The sequence below is a fragment of the Sciurus carolinensis genome, chromosome 7, assembly GCF_902686445.1.
Source record: "Sciurus carolinensis chromosome 7, mSciCar1.2, whole genome shotgun sequence".
NCBI lineage: Eukaryota > Metazoa > Chordata > Mammalia > Rodentia > Sciuridae > Sciurus > Sciurus carolinensis.
The window spans coordinates 20,989,190-21,008,720 of record NC_062219.1 but is presented as its reverse complement, the minus strand read 5'-3'; positions in this window follow the sequence as shown (position 1 = coordinate 21,008,720).

Genomic DNA, 19,531 nt, shown 5'->3' with positions numbered 1-19,531 from the left:
TCTACTGCTCACCCTCCATCTCCACACTCAGTATATTCTAGAATGCATTTATATTCCTTGTAACCCATAGTTCCCAACAAATCTCAGTCTTGGTTACAACAGATCTGCCAGTCTCAATCACTAGGCAATCAGTTTTAACTCCCTTTCTGTAGGCATATTTTCACATATTTTCAGAGGTGTTATGTGGAACCTATAGTCCACATAGCAGGCCAACTCCTTGGAATATAACGTTTTTTCTATTTTTAAATTTGTGCCTGAGAAAAGTAATGTTCCCATCACAGCACATCCTGTCCTCAATTCGAACTGAATTGTCATTCGTATCTTCCCTTAGAGTGAAATGTCCTGAGTACAACCTGTTCTTTAATGTTTGTCTCTGGTACCTTTCATACTGTCTGGGACAAAGTAGATGCTCCAAAATCATTCCCTGAATGTTTTTATTTATACTCTGGGCCACAGACATCTATTCACACTTTGTCCTCGCCTACCTTGGGAAGAAGCCAATTGGTTGATTGAGAGTTTATACCTAACCCAAGGTGGCTTTCAGCAAAGAATGGTAATACATAGGCATTTAAAAAATTACTTTGCATTAGAAATGGAAGATGAGAACAATAACTTTGGGTTAAGATGTATGTAACTGAATTATTAGTACATAATTACAAATAATATCTTAATTCGTATGGCACTTTATAGATTAAAAAGTGTTTTTATTTAAATAATTTTATTTGATATTCCATATACCTTTAAAGACTTATTTCTCCTGGTCCTTTCCCTATTACAGTGGGAGCCATGTAGGCAAGTGATGCCTTCTCTCCTGTTGCAGGCCTCTCCATAATGGGGTTCCTGGTGATCTGTCTAGAAATCTCCAGGATTTGGGTAGAGTAGGAGTGGGGATGGAGGAGTTCCGTCTTGATTGTCTGTGACTAACCCTGTGCCAAGAGAGTGACAGAGTATCATCTTTTCTCTGCTCCCCAAACTGCCAGTCTTCTCAAACCCATCCCATACGCCCAACTGGGATGAAGGCGAGAGAGTTAAGGTCTCAGACTTCAGAGGAGATTTTACTTTATCTAATGATTCGATCCTAAAAGGAGTGTGGTCCATGCACTACTCCCTCTCTCCTGCTCTCCTTCATCTTGGTTCTCTCTCTTTCGCATGGTTCCTTTCCCTTCGGTACCCTTTCTCTAGCCTCCCAACCCTTTCCCTGAGAATATCTATTCCTCTCTGCCAGGAAATGCTTCTACAACCCTTTCTATCTTCTTAAACTTCAGTCCAATTCAGGTCTTTTCTCTGCTTGGTCTTTATTCAGAAGGGAGATTATGAGCCATAGTCTTGCAAGAGACAGTGAACTTAGGACCTTCCAATTTATTTTAGTCTCCCAACCAGACATAGGTCCAGTAAAATTTCTTACAAGTTCTCATGCAATGCTGACACACATTGTCATAGCCAAAATTATTATTCTTTTCTTGATAATACAATCACATCTCATGTGGAGAAAGAATAGTCACCCTGTCCCTCATGTAAAATGAACTCTGGCCTTATTGTAAGGGGCTTTGACTCTTTCCTGAACTTGAATCAAGTTACAAAAACCTCTACTAGGTACAAACTGATTTCTTTTTGCCATTCAGGAAGGATGGCCTGATTATATTTTTTTAAATTTAAAATCCTTTTTTTCCCCATATCAAGCCCTGTCTTCCTCACTCAGATTATCGTCAATTTATTCCACTGTAGCACTAAGAAAATGGAACCACAGAGAAGTTAAATGAATTACCAAGCAATGGCTGATGAAGTACCTATATGCCTCACTCATAAATATTAATTTTGTACTTTGCAAGGGATTTACTGGCAGCTCTGAGGAAACTTCTGATGGTAAATTATTGAATCTATTTGTTGATCTCATTTCTACATTTTCTTTCCAGCTCCTTTTTTTTTTTATTTAAAAAAACCCCAGTGTTAAATATATTAAAAATCTCTTGATTTAGAATGATCAGGAGGTAAAGTTTCATCTCCTAAATTGCAAACTGGAAATTTCTGAAAACAAATAAGGCAAAGGTTAAATGTTCCTTATGTAATAATTTCTATGGTTATTATAAGTTGTTGTTCATAGCATTAAATTTTATTTACTTACCTCCTCCTCTGACACTGTGTCTTGCACAAGGTAGAAACTCAGCTTGCTCCATGAGAATGTGTAAGAACCCAAACGATCCAAATGATCAAAATAAATCTAATCTGTACTCCCTGTTAGTTGACCAATGAAATCATACACAGTGAGTTTGTAAAAAATACAAAGCAGGAAAATACAAGTTTCTGTTTTTGTGAAAGCAATGTCCTCATGAAAAGAATGATTACAGATCTGGTATGTCTATGAGACAAAGTTATAGTTTCACTATTAACCTATATATTTACACAATCTTTTGGCATAGTATCATAATAAATGTTCTCCTATAAAGCATCATTCATTTTTACAGTTCCTTTTTATAATTTTCCTCATGTAATGTAATATTTCATCCACTATTTATTACTCATTAGAAAGAACATCTTATTTACTTTATAAGACAAAACATGAATTACTTCTTTCCCAAAATATTTTCGGTACTTAACCACAAAGTTTTTCTTCTTTTGCATCAGAGACCAAGCTGTTGGGCAGCTGAGTTGTGCACTAGACCTTTGTACAATCACTCACAACCATGTCTCTTCTTACACCTAAGGCTTAGGTCAGACATGATCTCAGATCAGATGGAATCCGCAGGGCTCCATGCCGCCCTACGCTGGGGAAAGAGCAGCAGTGTGTATCACCAGGTCTGACCTAACTCAGCAGTGGGAGGACAGTGCAAAGATGAGCAGAGCTAGGCATCTGTCCTGGGGCATCCTGCAGGGGACCTGTGCTGTCTTTTGCTGCTGTTTCACCAACAACTGAACAGAATGGTGGATGATGAGGATTTGATGCTTCCTGAAGCTTTGATTGTGTCCTAAATCCAGGATTAATCAAGGGCCGAGGTCTGTAATTAGATCAGCTTAATTACACCATTATCATGCTGTCAGGAAAAGATGTTATCACAAATTGCTATTATTACATAGATTGTCCCCCTAAAGTTCATGTGGTGAAAACTTAATCCCCAAATTCGTAGTTAATAGTAGTTGGAGGTTGGATCTTTGGAGGTAATTTGGATTAGATGAGGTCATTAGGGTGGGACTCCCCATGGCATCAGTCCTGCCATGTGATGCCCTTCACCAAGTGGACCTCCTGCGGGGCCAGTGTTGTACTCTGGACTTACCAGACTCCAGACTCATAAACCAAACCCACCTGAATTCTTTAAAGATTACTCAAGCTGCGGTATTCAGTTATGGCAGTAGAAAATGGACTAAGACATAAGTATTAAAAGAAGTAAAGATCAATTCAGGAAACCCTCACAACTTGGCATTTGAAAATACATTCAAATTCTGTAATTCTCAATAAGGAACTAATAGAAACTGTCATCAAAGCAATAGAGTGCTGGCAAATGTATCACTACAGGCTTTTCAAAAAGGAGTATGCAAGTTACAAGTGTGCATAAATTCATCATAAATGTTAATAATATGGAGAATGGGCAGGACACATTGACAAAAGATAGAACATACAATACTCTTTATTATAAATTCCATAGAGCCACTTGATTTTCATATGACACTGTGGCTGATTTTTGCTAAACTCTTTATCCTATGTAGCCAACTTATGGTAGCCATTGATGAATCCAGGTAGGTCTGATATGAGTGCTGGTCGATGTATTTTATTAACTTAAAAAATTTTGTTGGTGAATTATACTTGTACATAGTTACTGGGATTCATTGTTATATACTTGTACACACATTCAACGTAACAAAATAATTTGGTCAATTTAATTCTCCAGCACCTCCCCTTTACTTCTTTTCCCTCTGCTGCTCCCCTTAACTGTATTTTAATGGTCTCCCTTCTATTTTCATGAGCTTACCACCCCATCTCTTTTTTTTCCCTTTTTTCTATTTTCCACGTATGAGAGAAAACATGTGACCCTTTACTTTCTGAGTTTAGCTTATTTTGCTTAACATAATGCTCTCAAGTTCTTTACATTTTTTTCAAAATGACATAATTTAATTATTTATGGCTGAATAAGACTTTGTTTTGTATAGACAACACATTTTATTTATCTATTCAAACAACTAAGCTGATTCAATAATTTGGCTATTGTGAATTGTGGGATATAAACATGGGTATGCATGAATCTCTATATATGTTAGTCATCTTTTTGTCTCTATGACTAAAAGACCTGACAAGAACTTAGAGGAGGAAAAGTTTATTTTTGGTTCACAGTTTCAAAGGTTCAGCCAATGATTGGCTAACTTCATAGCTCTGGGCCCAAGGTGAGGCAGAACATCATAGCAGAAAGGCATGATGGAGGAGAGCTGTTCATTTATGACAACCAGGAAGCAGACAGAACTTGGATGCAAGGAGCCAGAAATGATCTAATCCTTAAGGGCATACCCCCAAGGACATATTTCCTCTTTCCAACCCTATCTACCTACAGTTACCACCCATTAATCCACCCACATTATTAACCCATCAAATGGATTAAACCACCAATTAGGTTACAGCTTTCAAAATCTAATGATCTCACCTCTGAACATTCTTGCATTATCTCACACATGAGTTTTTGGAGGACACCTCATATCTAAATCATAACACTATAGTATGTCGACTTTAATTTATTAGGATAAGTACTGAGGTGCAGTATAGCTGAACTTATGGTGATTCCATTTCTAGTCTTTTGAGGGAATTCTATACTGATTATCATAGTGGTGTGCTAATTTATAATCCCACCAACAGTGTAAAAGTGTTCCTATTCCCCACATCCTCTCCTGAACTTATTATTACTTGTATTCTCCATGGCTGCCATTCTAACTGGAAATGAGATGAAATCTCATTGTCATTTTGATTTGCGTCCTGATTGCTAAGGACATTGTTTTAGTTAGTTTTGTGTCACTGTGACCAAAAGAACAAGAACAACTTAGAGGAGGAGAACTTTATGGTTTCAGAGTTCATGTTCATGGTTGGTTGACTCCATACCTCTGAACCTGAGGTGAGACAGAGCATTATGGTGGAAGGACATAGCAGAGGAAAGCAGCTTAGGACGTGGCAACCGAGAAGTGCAGAGAGAGAGAGAGAGAGAGAGAGATTTCTGCTCACCAGGGAAAAAATATAAACCCCAAAGGTACACCCCCAGTGTCCTGCTTCCTCCAACCACACCCTACCTGCCTATAGTTACTAGCTAGTTAATCCATACCAGTGGATTTATCCACTCATTAGGTTAAAGCTCTCATAACCTAGTAATTTCACCTCTGAACATTCTTGCTTTGTGTCACCTATGAGATTTCTGGAGGACACCTCATGTCCACAGCATGACAGATGTTGATCATTTTCTCATATGTTTATTTGTCATTTGTATTTCTTCTTTTGAGAAATGTCTATTTAGTTCATTTGCCCATTTAGTGTTTGGGTTATTTATTTTTTGGGCAGCAAGTTTTTTGAGTGGTTGTTAGTTTTGTTTACTTTAATGAGTGAGACCAAAGTGAAATGAAACAATAAATATGCCTATCAGAACCTCATTAATGCATCAATCATATGAGCAAGCCCTTCACATCAAACACTGGGAGAATAGTTCTCAGTTTCTTGTGCTATTCACATTGTAAGTTTAATCTACATTATTAATATGCTCCCTATCACTTTCCCATGCTTAGACCATCAAAAAGTATGTAAATCAAGCTTTAATTGCTAACCATCATGATCAATTTAAGGCTACCAATGCAATGTCTCCAACTGCAGTGTCACGAAGAGATGTATACTAGCACATTGTCATATATATTATTCCTACTTACTATAGAGGTTTAATTGGCCTAAAACACTCAAGGCATATATGATAGAAAAATGTAGTAAATAATTAGGATGTGATGAAGTTTTGGGTTATTTGTAATCTTTGTTTTTAGTAATTATTTAATTTACCTAATTAATTTTTATAATGGTTTTGTGTAACAACTGACTCACAAAATTCCTGAAAAGTTAATAATCAGCTCTTATAAGCCAGTACAAGTGGGCTCCAGACAACCACGGGGCAGAGCTCATAAATATTAAAACATTATAATGATGGGAAATTTGAGCTGGAACGACTCTGAGGGATCTGCTTGCCCGTTATCAGCCCTGCTCCCGCCCCCCGAGAGTGTGGGCTCTGCTCTGTTGCAGTCTGTATAGGAGGAAGGCTGTATCAGCAGCCTAAGTTCTCATCTGGTTGCCAGATTGCTGTGGTGTGAATCACTGAGAAGACATCTCTAGCAAACGTGGGCCCTTTTGAGGAGAATGTGACAGAAAAGTGGCAGCTTGTGGACTTTTAAATGCCAGGCCAACTTCTGTTCCCGTGTGTCATGCTCCACGTTAAATGTATGCATGTGGGGGACGCTGGGGCAGAGAAAAAGGGAGATACTGAGAAGTTGCACACTGTAACTTTGGACTTCAAGACCTTAAGGCATTTTTGGAGTTTGGGGGATATTGGGGTACTCTTCAGAGAACGATGTTCTTTGTAAATTCAGAAGAAATCTGCTGAGAGTAAGCACGGAAATGATAAAGGTTAGGGGAAGAAATGAAGTTTCAACATTGTAATTATGCAGAATGAGAGAGGGAAAGTTAAAATCATCAACTCCAGCTGGGACTGGAATCATAATAGCTGAGAACAGTTAACATTTACTGATTTACTCCATATTTATAATATGCTAAACACTTTACATGCATAATTTCACTTAAATTTACAGCCACCATATAAAATACTTTTCTCACTGTTTTTCAGATAGGGAAACTGGTTGAGATTGTTGCACAAGGTAATACAGATAGAAAAGTACAGAGAAAAGAATTCATAGAAATCCTTTTTAAATTTTTTTTTAATTTTTGTACCAGGGATTGAACCCAGGGGCACCTAACCACTGAGCCACATCCCCAGCTCTTTTTCTGTCTTATTTTTGAGACAGGATCTCACTGAGTTGCTTAGGGCCTTCTAAATTCCTGAGACTCGCTTAGAATTTGCAATTCTCCTGCCTCAGCTTCCCGGAACCACTGGAATTATAGGCATGTGCCACAAAATCCTGCAGAAATCAGAAGCCTTGAAACTTTGAATACACATACCTTCCCACGTATTGGGACCAAAAAGAACGTGGTTGGGTTTACCAATTAGAGCAGGTAGAAAGGCATGGAGAAGTAGAGATAAGTTCTTAATTCAGCTCTGGACCATTTATCTATGAACAACATAAAAAAGAAGACCAACACATCCTTCTCTATCACCATCAAAATCCTGACTCAAATACCATCATTACCATATTATGGAATAGTGTTTATGTGCCCACCTCCAATTCATATGTTGAAATCCTAACCTCAAGGTGATGATGTTTGGAAATGGGGCCTTTGGAAGTAAGTATGGTTGTTTTGATGATGAGCTTGGACCTTATGTTGAGCATGCCCCCACAAAAAGAGAAGACACAGGACTTCTCTGCTCTCCATCATGTGAGGACACAAGGAGAAGGTGGCCCTCTGCACATCAGAAAGAGAGTCCTCCTCAGACACCTCTGGTGCCTTGATCTAAGACTTCTGAGCCTCCAGAACTATGAAAAATAAATGTGTGTTGTTGAAGCTACTCAGTCTATGGCGATTTGTTCTAGAGCTACCACTGGCAGCATAACAAAGTGCTGCAAATAAGAGAAGGATTCCCAGACTCCAGGGACCCCGACACTAACACTGAAGACCATTCAAGTTCCTACAACCACTTAACCACTTGTCTTCATAGAGCCTATTTTTCACCCTAAAAATAGCCTGAGAGGAACAGAGGAAAACGACTGTGGACTGTGATTGAAGATAGGTAATGAAGCTGAGGGATGTCCATAACAGGTTATAGACTAATGTCTAAGAGGTCTACACTGCAACAGCACAGAGCTCTAAAACTAGTGGGAATGAACACGAGAAGGGTGACAAATCACTGGGTCATGGGTTTGTCTAGAGTGTTGTCTGGAGTTGGTAGGTTGGATTTAGAATTTTCTGTACACCTTCTTGTACCTGTCAGCCCCAATTACAACATTGCAGGTGGCAAAACTACTGGCAACAGTGTTTTTTTTTTTTTATTACGCAAATTATCTATTAGCTTGTTTGATATTTTAAAAGTAAAGCTTATAATGACCATTACTTATGGTGGTTTTAATGGCTAGACCCAAATACAGGTCTGTTGTGGAGGATGAAGGAAAAAGAAACACACTTGCTAATATGGTATATGGCAGTTTTAAAAACATGAATTCACAATTCTTTTCCACTCTCCTTTTTAGGAGGTGAGGTCTACATCCTTCCCTGTGCATCTAGTTAGATTTGAAACAGCTTTGACCAATGGGCAGGTGGTGATCTTTGTAGTTTCTGCCTGTCCTCTTGGAATTGTCTTTATAGACCATGCCCACTCGATGGTCTCCATGCTGCAAGAAATTCAAAGCTGCATGGAGAAAGAGCACAGTCATACAGCCCAGGTGACAGACACTTGAGTAAAGATGACGTCTTGGAAGTAACTCCCCTTCCCCTGACTCTTCCACTTCTTAGCTGTGCAAGCGTTTTTGGTTATTGTAAGGGCAGAGAAAATCTGTCCCCAAATCTGAACCAACGAAATCTGTGAGTATAATAAAATGGTCATAGTTTTATGTTGCTAAATTTTGACCATTTATTTCAACACAAAGATAACTGGAACACATGCCAAACAAGCATCTCTGCAAACATGAGCATTTCAGTGCATCTGGCATATGTAAAACCACAAACACATTATTGCTGTGTGCATTCAGAGGCAAGAATAGCTTGGGATCTTGGCTCCTGGAGAAGCAAAGAGTCTGTGAGTGAGAATCCCCACATCAACCACAAACAAACAAATAAACCAGCCATGGCCTAACATTTTGAATTAGTTTATGGAAGGAATATCAATCCAACCAAGGAATGAGGATGGACCTCATTACTATTATCATTCCTATAATAATGATATTAGGCATCTATCTTCACTGAGGTGTTGATTTAGGGCTACTTCTCTATCTTCGTATTTGATGTGCAGTTGAGTTTCAGTGTTCTGGGTACAGAGTGTGTTGGGGTTATCTTTGAGTCATTAGTATTTATGGTCTGCAATGTTTGCAACCATTCAGAGCAGCATTTATGTGTGTCCAATGACAACATGAAGCACAGTGATCACACCCTGACCCAAATCAAATATGGAACCAAATGGTTCACCTCTTTTGTTGCTCCCCAGAGGTCACTAGGAATGTAACTGGTGAGACCCAAAGGCCCCTTGTTTCTGCTCATGAGGAGATCAGATCTAGGCAAGCATGTCAGGACAGCTGTGGTTGAAAATTGTTCTGAGGGTAGGGATTTTTCTGTTTTCACATTTCCAAGACTGTATAACCAAAGTGAATCATGTATTGAGAAATACATGCAAAGGATGTCCAGTTTCTGCTGTTGTACCAAATCAAAATTAATTCTTTTCAACATGCATTTCCATGTTAATATTTTATTGCATGGATTATGGATAAAAATTCACTTAAAAAAAGATTTGGAAGACAAGAAGTGAGTGAGAAAGTATGGATTTGGGCTTGCTTACATACAAATCATTTGAATTAAACTCTGGCTAACTGAGTCTACTGGTTCAGTTCAAAAAATTGGTCATCACCCTCAATTTATGGTTACTTATTTCTAAAAAATTATTTAGCAGTATTAATGAATAAAGTGTAACATTGTTACAGTCTAAGGTATACATGTTTTTTAGCACAAGTAAACAAACAATAAATCATATATAAATTAAACATTTTCTTTATACTCAAAAACACTTCAGGAATTATGATTCCTTTACTCTCTAGAGTTCTTCCTATAATTACAGAAATCAGAAACGTTTGTGGGCAATATGTTAATTTAATTAAACAAAATAATGCATCTTGGGAAAAACCTCGTTAACTGCAACTTTCTTCTGAAAGGAAAGGTAGCTCTGTGAACCAGACACGAGTTGTGGATTTCTTCCTATTTAGATCTGTCATGGCTAAATGTGGAAGAAAATTCTCCCCTTTCCTGTAAGGAGTGACTGGACACCCCAGTTTGCCCTAGGCAGAAAGTTTATACCTGTTCTCTCAAGAGAGTTATTAGTAAAACCACCTTTTACTCTCAAACTTGTTTTGGTATGGAAAATGAAATATAGGGTCACTCTATTTACAGTCCAAAGGAAAAACTCTCTACAACATAACCTGGGTAGCAGATTCCCCATTGTTCACACAAATCACTGGCCACAGCATGGAGGCCTGTGTCCAATTTCTTTCACTGGGTATAAAATGGAATTGATTAAACCTATATTTCCTTTGTTTTTGCTAGAAAACTAAATTACCCGCAATTAAAGCTCAATTTGTCTCATTGGTATGTATTAAACACCTGTGACTTTTACTGAGCATCTTCTAGTATTAGTTTAAATTCAGTAAACATGTTATTTGCAGTCATTAAAAACTTATAAACATTGTACTCTAAGATAGTATAATAGTCCACTTTTTTGTTGGTGTAATGAAATACTTGAGATGTCTACTTATAAAGAAAGAGGTTAATTATCTCAGTTCTGGCAACTCTAGAGCACAGAACCTGAATCAGCTCAGCTATGGTGAGGGTCCTCTTGGCTGCCCCTTACCACTACCGATGGCAATGGCGGGACTGTGTAGGGGCAAGGGATCACTTGATGAGGCGGGAAGCCAGAGTCTGGGTGGGACAGGCTCAGGCATTTATAATGATTTCCTTGCAAGAACTAGCTAGGGTCTCATGGGAAATACATTCATTAATAGTTTTTCAAGGGCAAGCACCGCACTGGCCGAAGGACCTGCCACTAGTACCATCCCCTTGCCTTTAGGGTGCCTGCCTCCCATTATCACCACACTGAGGATTAAGCTCCCCAAATATGAACCCTTAGGGACAAATCAGATCCAAATCACATTAGATGGACGATGTGCAGTTTTCTATGGGCATTTCTTAATTTCTTCTGAACTGAAAGACCAGAACAGTGTAGAAGACTAACCTTCAATTATGTGAACTAGAACACTATGTGTAAGTCCAGACTCTTTTTCCCCATGGGACAATACATCCCAGTTTGCTCAGGGCTATCCCAATTTATTCTAGCTCTTCAGTGTTATTAAGAATGACTCCTTTCATTTAAAAAAAAATGTTTTGGTTTAGAAGATAAAGAATATGGCCACCCTAATTATCAGCACATAGAATCAGGCAATGCACTAGTTCTTTTGTGTCTCAATCTCTTGGGTGCCAAGAATTACCCATTGCAGAAAGTTGCTTGAAGAGTAAATGAGAGGGGAGATATTTTAAAAAGCTTTAAAAATGCAATATACTAGGAAGTGTACCCTAGCAGGTGAGCTTCCTAGTTTTCATACTTCTGCGCCGGGGTTAGTAAGGTCAAGGCTTTGTAGATTACCACAGCTGATCTTTGATTCTCAAGAGCAGTCACTGCACTTTCTGTCAGGGACTCAGCCCAGAAAGGAGGTGCCCCCTCTTTCTTCACTTTGACGAAGCTCTCCACTTCTTCCCATGTACACCACAGGGATTTCTGCATCCTTCTTTTTTCATGGTCCAGCCATCTTCTGGAATATCTGTCTTCTCTTTGCTGTTCTCACTATCTACATTCTCAGCTAAAGTCCAATTTCAAATCATAGTTTTTGGAGGAAGACTTCTGTGAGTACAGTTAGGGATTGGAATTTGCCATCGACACCTCCTACTTGTTAGGATTCTGGCCAATTAAAGCTTAGGTCCCAAACCGCACATTTGAAAGGAAATATCTATCTTTCTTAGCTTGGGAAAGCACGTTGCATTGTAACCTAGAGCTCTGATACTGGCTGGAATAGCACTAAGCTGGAGTGAGGAATCTGATTTCTTATTTCAGGTCCAGATCTTGCAATTCACATGTTTGGGTGCCAGGAGAGGGAGAGAGGGAGGAAAGAAGAGAGAGCTGGCCCGCAGTGCTGACTCAGAGCCCACTGCCTGGAAAATGACCTCAAGCCTTCCCACCCTGGAAAAATGGAGGGGAGACAAATTATTTCATCCTACATTAAGCACTCCCTTCTTTAAGCACCATTTCAACCTAGAGGCAACAGTGCACAGTTGCATTTAATGAACTGTTTATTCTCTGGTTGCTTCACGTGGGTTTAAACTGTGGCCATATTATTAGCTCCCAGACATCTCTGGTTGGTTCTATACTTCCTCAGTATCTTTAAGAGAATCTAAGATACACTGGACTCTTTCTAGATAATTTGTTAATAGTTATTGGTTGAATAATCACCTTGCACATTTAAACAGGTGAAGTTTTGTAGGGGGAAAATATGACCATTTGTGATTTGGTAAGATCACATAACTGGCTTGTTGCCTGGATATGGAAACTATCCTAGATGCTATATTGCCCTGAGATACTGATGCTCCTCCACTCTTTATAAAGATATAGAGAATGCTGAGATAATATCAGAAACCCTTTACCAACAGCTTCATATGCTTGAAAATATCAGAGGTGACAAAACTTGGAGAGTTATTCGAAATGTGGGTAGAAAAGACCAGTTGGCTGGTCAATAGACTTGGCTCCTTTCTTCCTTACCCACAGGGAAACCCTATGTCCCAGCTCCCTTGCAGGTGGATGTGACCAGGTGACTGCTTTCTGGCCGAAGGATGTTGGCAGATGTGATGTGTGCCATGTCCTGGCCTTGCCTATGGAAACATCCCACTTATGGTTCTCCCCAGTGTCTGCTCTGTCTGTCCAGAGTGGAAATGACCCGCAGGGAAACTCCGAAAGTCCTGGAATGAGGGCTTTCACTGTGTGTCTAGTACCATAAATAGTGCTTGGAGGAGAGCTACCCAAAAAGGATCAGTCACAATGGACAGAGAGAAATAGACTTTCATTATTTTAAGTTGCTGAAACTTGAGGTTTACTTTTAGCAGTGAGTACTATTGCCTTCTTGTTTTTACTGGAATAGGCAAGGGATATTTTTTCCCCTAACAAAATGACAGTTATTGAGAGAATTTTTGACTATGAGATAGATCTTGACTTTGGAAGGATTAAAGGGTAAAAAAAAATGCGCATCTTAACTGATAAAATAGGGCAATTCAATATTATAGTGTTACTTTTTTCATAACATTGTCTGTTCCCAGAGTCAGCTCTTTGAAGAATTAAAAAAAAAAAAAAAACTCTCTGATAATCAGAATTTAAGCTCCTAGGATACTTAAACTTTGTTTTATTCAATCTTCTGTCTCCAAAATTTACAATATCACATGGTACATCTTGGGCACTTAGTAAAATTATTTGACTGAGGCAATGATGTCTGACATTTGAGAAACAAAATGGTAATTTATTAACTTGTAATGGGAGATTCAATTTGACCAGGTGCCTGCAGCATTCACATTTACATGAGGAGTGAATTCTCCATCGGCAAGCTATTTCTCATGAGAGTGAACAACAATGAGGTGTACAGATTCAGAAGCCAGAGAGCTGTTTCGATGGATTGGGTGTTTAATGGCATTGTGGGATGATGCAGGTTAGCAGGGCTAACATATCAGAGGACTGTGTTGGGAGGCAGGGACCTTGCATTGTAATGCAGATTCCTGAGGAAATGCCGCAAGACTGTAAAAGAGGTTTATTTATTTGAATTATAGTCTTCAGTGTTTATAAAGTCTACAGAGCTGTTTATTTAGTTCCAAGTAGTTTTAAGCAAAATAATTTCTCAGTTTATGAAGAATGATGATTGATTTGTTTCTGATGATCACCATTTAGGGCTCCTTCAGGCAGAGACAGAGAGGGGTGTGGCGGGCACAAGCCCTGCCAAGAACTTGCCCTGCTCAGACTTGCGTTGACTTGAAGCTTTGAAGCAGAATAGAAAACAGAACTATATCTTACCTGTTGTTGCACCCCCCATGCCCATTCCAGCACCAGGCAGAGAGCTGGTATTCTATTTGTGTTTGATGAAGAAGTCGGAGCTATTATTTAGAATGACTGGATAGATGACTTGAAACTTAAAGTTGTACCAAGTCCCATTTGGAGTTGTAATCCAATGTTAGTCTCAATTTTTTTTTTTTTTGAGGGTCTATTATGAGCCAGGCACTTTACATATATTATCTTGCCTAATATAAGAGAAATAAAATAAATAATAGCATTAAGTCCATTAAAAAGAGGAAGAAGCTGAGACTCAGAAGGGCAGGTTATTCGTACATCACCAAGTGACAGCTCAGGTCGTGCTCAGATGAAGCTGTTCTTAGCTAACCTCCTTGAGAAACAGCACACATTGAGTGATGGAAGAACCACATTGCTTCAAGGTGATCCCCACTCCGACTGCGGACACGCCTACTTCCTTATGGAAGAGCTTCACTCAAATCAGAGGCTGAGGCAGAAGTGAGTGCGACCAGTTTTCGAGAACATTCATTCCAGTGGTTCAGTTCTCTTTCAGCCAGAGGCGTCTGTGATACCTGGTGAGAGGAAGCGCAGAGATCTACCACCTTCTCTCTCACCTCTGCTGCTGAGCATGGTTGTACATTTCAAATCCCAGTTTATGCAGCATTATTTTAGCTCAGAGTGACCACAGCACTTATAAGGACATAGACTTCTTAGAGGTGCAAGAGCGAGGTCTCCGCGGGACATGAAGAGATTGCAATGCCATCGTCCTTTAAATTATAGCGGAGCGCTCATAGCTTTTCTTTTAATCTAAATGAAAAATTGACGCATTTTTACCCTGTGGCGGAATAGAACTGGGACTTAGGTTTCAGAATAGTTATTACTGACATCTTGTTTTATGTACCGTTTATTTTCATTTGGACACTTAGAATTTGTTTTTCTCCAGGAAATGAGTGGCAGTGAACAACACATTACCGCCCCCACCTTTTCCTTCCCCCAGTTCCCGCCCAGTGTTACACTGATTGACAGCTGTGTCTGAGTCACAGGTTGGAATCTTTTCACATGTACTGCCCTAATTCAAAATACGTCTTGTTTCAGATCCACCAGCAAATATATAATCTGTATTTTATTCAGCACTAGGAGGTACACTCAATGAGAGCATTTTCAGGGCACTGATTATTTGTCAGGCAGCTGTTTCTGTAACAATATTTTACAGTGTTCTTTGCAGAAGCCATGAATGCAGTGTTCACTGTTCTCTGAGTGCTGGCTGGAAACCAGAGTGCCTTGTAAACATGATGATGCTCTCCAGAAATGTTCATGGAGGTACGAGATCAATCATGGGTCTCTGATTACTCTGCCGCAGAAGGGCTTGGAAAAACCCAAGTGCAAAGCAGTACAACCGTGCTTTTTCAATAAAGTGTTTCCAGCCTGTTTCGCCTAAACAATGAGGGACACAAGAAGGAACTACAGAGCTGGAAGCAAGTCACTCTTTACTGTTGATGGAAAGGAAAAGATGAATAAATACCACTGGGGTGTCATGGACTATCCTTCGAAATCAGTCCCAACGAAAATAATGCCCTTAATATTTTCATTAGCTAGTGTCATGTCTTTGTTTATAATGATATGCTTATTGAGGTGGTATTTGGAAATAACAGAACTCAGAGAATATTGAGATTATAGTGCACATGGTTTGCAACCATGGACTTAAAACTGGCAGGCAAGATACATTGAATTTCTTTAATGTCCAATAGTCTACCCTGAATACCCCTCTTACCAGATTAGTGATAAACTGGTCACTTCTGGGGAAGAGGAAGCCTCTAGTTCATTAGGAAACAGTAATAGCAATGACAAAAACGTGATTTCAAGATAGTCTCTGGAGTTTTTCATAAGATGATAACTGTCCAAGTTTTTGAAGTCTTTTAAAGTCAGTGTCTACATGGCCTCTATGTCTCATGGGGAGAGGGGATATTCTGATGTCCAGGTCTTAGCCTGCTTAGGTACTCCTGTTAGCTGTTCTCCTCTGAGGTGCTTGCTGGGCATGACATGTTCCCTTTGCTTTCTGAAATTGATTTTTTTCACATTCCTTTGACCAGAAGTGGATTCACTATAAGGCTAATAAAACTGACACAAGTCCCCTTGCTTGCAAAGGACCCTTTTCAGATCATTGAAAAGTTCACACAATGTGTTCACCTGGTTGTACTTTTATATGACTCTTCAGAGTGAAATATTTCATCCATGATTGATTGAAGACCACTGTTTTCATTCTGATTTCTTATCATGTCAGGTAACTTGAGAGTATTTGCAAGCGTTTTGGAAATCATGCCAAATGGAAGTTGAATTGGGGAACTATTAGTTTGTGGTGGTCATGATCAGAGCCTTCTGAGTATGAATATATTATTGCCAGCTGTCTGAGAATAGGAGTAGTTTCTAAGAATCCTCCCTCAACTCATTCAGCATTTTAAACAATGGTGTGGAAACAAAGGTAGATAGTGATGTGAACATTTCCTAGGGCACTGGAAATATATGGGTACTAGAGGTGAAATGAAGTGGGAAAAATCTAGAGCCAGAAGCTGGTCTTAAAATTTGTAATTATAAAAAGAAAATAACCAGGTCTGGGGATGTAGCTCAGTGGTAAAGTGCTTGCCTAGCCTGCCTGAGGCCCTGAGTTCCATCTCCAGCACCTAAAAACAAAACACAAAACCAAAGGATAACCATGAAAGAAAGACAAGAAAAAATGAAAACATGAACCGATAATAAGAATATCAACAGAAAAGATAAAGAAGTTAATAGTTTCCCAAGGCAGAAAGAGAAGATAGAAAGAGAAAGGAAATAGTAAAGAAAAACACAATTTGTAGGACAGCTGTGTGTGTAGAAATTGAAACAACAGCTTTATTGAGAAATTAACTGACTTTGATGATTACCCTGTTTGTCCTGATAAATTTCTGTCAGCACTGCTTAATAAAGGCTGTCCCTCCAAATTACGTAAGTAATATTTACAGAGAAATTAACAACATAAAATGAACAACAAAATCAAGTCTTTAAGTTGGTATTATGAACAGCAGCAGCAACACTAACAACAATAAACAATGTTCAAACTACTATGAGACCCAACTAGTGAGTCCAAGATAAGACGTCACTTATGCTGTATAATTATTAAGTGCTCTAATAAGTAGACATAACTGCTTAAAAGCCAGGGGTACCCCACAGATACGAAGGCATGGAATCACACATCTATCAATACAAATGTACTTAGATGAATACCTTGGACCGCAGAGAAGAGAAACCGGTTTTATTACTGATATTTGGGATTGCTTTTAAGCATTTAAAAGAGCAGTTGTGCCTGTCAAATCTTTAGGTGTAAGAGATTTGCCATTCAGAGGGCCCAGTGAAAAATGATGTTCTTTAAATAATGACAATTATTGAAATCCTGAGAATTAACAAATAAGTATGACATTTGATTAACTTTTGTATGTGCACTAAGAAAAATGTCAAAATGAAAAGTCAGTTTGGAATAATTTAATTATTCTAAACTATCAGAATTAAATAATGTAAAGAAAAAGTGTTAAATTAAGTAAGTAAATAGACACAAAATATTGTTACTTTATTGTAGTATCTACACTGAATGTGATTAGTTGGTCATTGTGTGCTGCTGTTCTCACAAACCCCATGAATTACTTTTAATTATTTTGTGAGTCAAAAATTCTTTCTGTATGAAAGTGATAAAGAGAAGTAATGAATATCCTTGGATTGTTTAATAATCCAATTAATGAAAATAAGTGATTCATGAACACTTTGAAAAAGACTTAAATTTCTTGCCATTTTGATAAAAAATAGTGACTTTGGCGATCATATTATAAATGCATGTTCATTATAATGAAGACATCATTGACAACCTGGTCAATGGGTGTCATCAGTTGAATGTATATTTAAAACTGATTGTAATAAAGAAACGACCTGCAATTTTAAGCTCATATATAAAAGAAAATTGATAGAGGGTTTCTTATGAATTTGAGAGTTTGAAAATTTAACATAATTTTACCAGAAGGAATTGTAAAACTGAAGGAAACCTTTCTAAACTTTCAATAATACCTAGACAATTATATATCAGAATTCCATTGACCATTGTGGAAGAAGCACTGATTTATCTACATTTCTATAGAAAATACAAAATTGTCATATCTAGACAGTTGATAATGAATATCCAACTGAAAATAAAAAGTGAAATCCACATGATATTGGTGTGCAGGGTAGTTCATAAATAAAAATACTGTTATTTTATGGATTTATAATATTTTCTATTTTTAAATACCTTTAAAATTTATCATTTGTTATGGTACCTTTTCTCCTTCTAAATTAATTTTCTTCCCTAGTTGTGCATTCACAACTTTGGATTTTTCTTTTTCTTTTTTTTTAAAGACCCTTAAATTGTTTAATCTTTAGACCTATGAAGCCTGTGGTCTGTTTCTGCCTCTGATCTTATGCTTCCCTATGGTTTGGGGAGGGCTTTTTATCCTCCCACTTTGAACTTCTTCTGTCTCACCAAGAGCCAGTTCTGGTTTACACTTTGGCTGAACAGGTGTGCTCGGAGACCCCAGTAGTGTCCCTTCATCTGCAGGCCATACTTCCCAGGGCTCCCAGTGGGTGCCTGCAAGTGAATAGTCCTGAATCACAGATGTTGCTTTTTCCTGTATTCCCTGCAGCTTTGCCACACAGTATCAGAGTTAAGCTGTTCTTCCATGTTTTGTAGGCTGGCGCCTTTTTTGTATCTTTACTTTAAGCTCTGGGGTCATTATTAGGTTAAATAAGGTTTACCTGAACACAAGTCCTGCAATACCACCTCGATTATAAGGTATCCTGGATGGTTGCTCTGGGTGATCAGCACATGAAACACATATGCCAGAGCACAAGGGGAGTCACATCTGGGGCAGGACTGTCCAGGATACTGCAGGATTTCATCACGCCACTCAGAACAGTGTGCAACTGAAAACTCACAAATTATTTATTTCTGGAAATTTTTATTTAATATGTTTGACCTGTGGTTGACCGTGGGTAACGGAAACCAGAGAAAATGAAACCATGGATAAGGAGGGACTGGCATAACTTCATATTTCGTTCCTGAATCCTGGGAAACCAAAAGAGTGTGTTTGGGAGCGTGAGGGAGGGAATGGAAAATATTCTGACACCACAGCAAGAAGAATACTTCCATCTGTTATCCTGCCACCCCGGCCTGCTAATCGGCACGGCTGCCCCTTGCTGTGCTGTTCATTTGCCAACACTGCCGAAAGCAAAAATTAAAGTAACAGATGAAAGCCTCAGTTGTTCCTATGACTCACAGATCTATGTATTGGGCCCCTGCTCTGCCTAAACAGCTCTGCACTAGCCCCAGATTTTGTTTCCAAAGGTCTTGGAGCTCAAAGGAGCTCCTTAGGCAGTGTGCAGAGGTCATAGCCGGGGGTTCTGGTGGCCCCCTGGAAAGCTATGTCCTTTTGTCCTTCCTGTGCTGGACTTTGAGATAAGCTTTTCTTTAAAAGAAACTGTGTTTCTTAGGATTCTTGAGAATCATGAATCTGTGA